Genomic DNA, 3337 nt, shown 5'->3' on the forward strand with positions numbered 1-3337 from the left:
TGAGATGATAATGATTATGTTAAGATGCACATTCAATTGGAGATTAGACCCCTGCTGTCTGATTAGGCCTACCTGCTACTTTGGAGCTCTCACGGGACTCCCAGAGAGTTCCCATTGGTTGGGGAAGTTCAGTAGGAGGGAATTCCGGAGGAGGGATTTCCTGTTGGAGTAGTATGTCCCGGGAGGAGCCACGTGGTGTGGTTCGGCATTTTTTCCGGGGAGTGTGTGTGGAGCGTGCTGGTGGAGTTCAGAAATAAAGTTTGTTCCTGCGTCAGTGGCTCGTGATTTGTGCCCAGCCAGACTGCAGCACTTCTCAAGACTGTCATTACTTCTGCCACCAAGTTCAGGGTTCTCAAACCCTGACTAGAGCCCTCAGGTTTGACAATTCACCAGAAAGACTCACAGAAATCACTAAAAGCTGTTATATTTAGGATTATAGTTAATTGCAAAAAAGGACACAAATGAGAATCAGCCAAGGGAGGAGGCTCATAGGGCAAAGATCATTGAGTGTGCTGTAGAAGTACCAAGCACAGAGTTTCCCTCAAGCTCCTTCGGTGGAGTCAGGACAACTGGCTGTCCCAAAATTGTCATGCGACCAGGGAAACTCACCTGAAGGTTACAAAAGTTTTTAGTGGGATTTTATCACAAAGTCCTGATTAGTTGATTCCTCACATGGTTAATGAGTTTCTAGGTTGACTGATATCATGTGACCAAAGCCCTCACCTTAAGTCACACTATTCATCTTTCTGCAGTGGCCAGTCCCCTCCCTAAGATTGTGCAGGTGTGGTTGGCTCCCCACCCTGAATTACACTCCTAGGCTATTGTGTGTGACTCAAGGTGCCCAGCAAACAAAGATCTTCCTATTAGGCTCAACAACCCCAGGGCCCAGTTTATTTCCCAAAAGCCAGGGTAAAGGTCAAACTTTCTCTCTGAGCAAGAGATTATATTCTACAAATTCTTTACTAAACATCTTCTATATATGGTCCACTATTTAGTAGCTCAGAATGGTGAAAACCCCCACTTTCTGCCCTCTCTGAAGAAGGCAGCTTATTTTGCCCTTTCCCCACACAGATTATGAGGTCTGGGAGAAGTGACAATATTTTTCAGCTTTCTGATTGTCCTTTTCACACCTTTATTTGCTTTTTATTTAAAAAAAAGTCACCTCTTGTGAGGTTCAAACCATCTCCTCATACCTACTTTATAACAAATTCCAGTCATTTCCATTTTCACTGGGAACTTCCTCAGTTTGAGTAGAATAAAATGCAGAAAAAATACAATGCACTCTTACTTTTATAGACCCTCCCACCACTTGATGGCAGTATACTAAAGTTTAGATGGTTGAAATTTTAGAAATTTTAAAATAGTAATAACTTGAAATGACACCAAATAGCTCATGATCAAAGCTGCAAAGCAACTCCCCCCAGATGTGCCCTTTTCCAGTCAGAGGGTAAGCTACTATCACTATGTTGTAGGTTTTCAGAAATACCCTTTATTGAGCTGGGCTGGAGTCATGTGTCGTAGACAGCAAGTGTGAGGCCCACCGTCAACAGTACAAGTACTTTGCTTCTCCACAATCTATAATGAACCTATTATAGATTCATGCAATTGCTACTATGGAGCAGGAAACCACTGGATTAATACTTAACACTTTACTTTGTATGTGTCTTTATTTTTTGAACCACTTTTACTTTGTATGTGTCTTTATTTTTTGCTTCTCCTGAGGCCTGATTTGTATCTTTCTCATTAGCATTCCTTATAGAAACAAGAAGATCTTTCTTTGGTAAGAGAAGAGTTGCTTTCCTAACTCAATGCTGACCAAAAAAAAAAAAATTGATTCTAAATACTGATAATTATAAACTGATTTTTTTTCCCACTTCAGTTACGCTTGTATTTCTTCTTTTTTTTTTCAATTTTTTTTTTTTGTAGTTGTGGATGGACCAACCGCCTTTATTTTATTCATTTATTTTTTCATATGATGCTGAGGATTGAACCCAGTGCCTCACACATGCTAGGCAAGAGCTCTACCACTGAACCACAACTCTATCTTGTATTTCTTCTTTATTTGTACTGGGGATTGAACCCAGGGACACTTTACCACTGAGCCACATCCCCAGACCTTTTTTTATTTTATTTTATTTTATTTTGAGGCAGCGTCTTGCTAAGTTGCTTAAGGCCTCAATAAGTTGCTGAGGCTGGCCTTGAACTTGTGAAACTTCTGCCTCAGTCTCCCAAGCTGCTGGGAATTACAGGTGTGCCACTGTGCCTTGCTTAATAATGATTTATTTTAAAACTATAAACTAAATTTATTTTAAAACTATAAACTAAATTCAATTAGCTTATATCAAAAAAGTTAATATCAAATAGTATTATTATCGTGAACTAAAGGAAAAATTAAATATTGGTAAGTTGTTACTAATTATTAAATGATTAATGCTCTCTCAAACTCCCCTTCTATTTCCTTTTGGTTTCCTCCTACTAATTTGGTTATTTTTTTTTTTTTTTGAAAGGAATCATTTATTGAACATTTTTTAAAATTTGAAATTAATGTACATTTGATTTTAAAAATTTTGCATTAGATTACCACAGATTTACATACAACCATAAACTGAAAAAATACAAGAAAGTTTCCATGTGATACTAACAAAGAAACTCTTTCCTTTATTGTAAGAAAATAAACTTTCAGAAGCTAAAGCTAGCTTTTCAGTCGTGCAAAATACTAACACTTTAAGCAGAAAGTCTTTATTTTTAAGAGAAAGTAACATTTTTCTATACTTGACCTATATTTTAATTCTTTCCAGTAGAACCAAAACCTCCTGAACCCCTTTCAGTGTCATTCAACACTTGAACTTCTTCTATATCTGGATAAAAAATCCGTTCACAAATGAGCTGTGCTATTCGATCACCTTTTTTTACTTCAAACTTCTCTTTGCCAAAATCAAATAACACAACACCAATATTTCCTCTATAATCTTCATCTATGACACCAGCTCCTACATCTATGAAGTATTTTGCAGCCAGGCCAGAACGTGGAGCTATTCTTCCATAGCACCCAGAAGGAAGAGCTATCTGAATGTCTGTTTTCACAAGGGCTTTCTCCATAGGTGGTACTATATAATCATAGGCACTGTACAGGTCATAGCCTGCGGCCCCGCGCGGACCCCTGGGTCGGGGCCGGGGCCGTGGCGTGCTCCGATAGTCGAACAAAGCGGAGCCGCAAGCAGCCATCCTCCGCAGGCCGGCCCGCTTGCTGGGGGAAATGGCGGTTACTTCTTCAGAAGAGGGCATGGCAGCACCGGAGGGCAAGAGAAGACGAAGAGACCAGAAAAGAGAGCAGGGG

The 3337-nt window shown here is 39.6% G+C and overlaps 1 pseudogene; it reads right to left on the reverse strand.

Moving 5' to 3' along the window:
- Window positions 1-2632: 2632 nt before the first annotated feature.
- Window positions 2633-3337, reverse strand: LOC114103743 (deoxyuridine 5'-triphosphate nucleotidohydrolase pseudogene; annotated as a pseudogene).

Source organism: Marmota flaviventris, chromosome 10 (genome assembly GCF_047511675.1).
Source record: "Marmota flaviventris isolate mMarFla1 chromosome 10, mMarFla1.hap1, whole genome shotgun sequence".
Classification (NCBI taxonomy): Eukaryota; Metazoa; Chordata; class Mammalia; order Rodentia; family Sciuridae; genus Marmota; species Marmota flaviventris.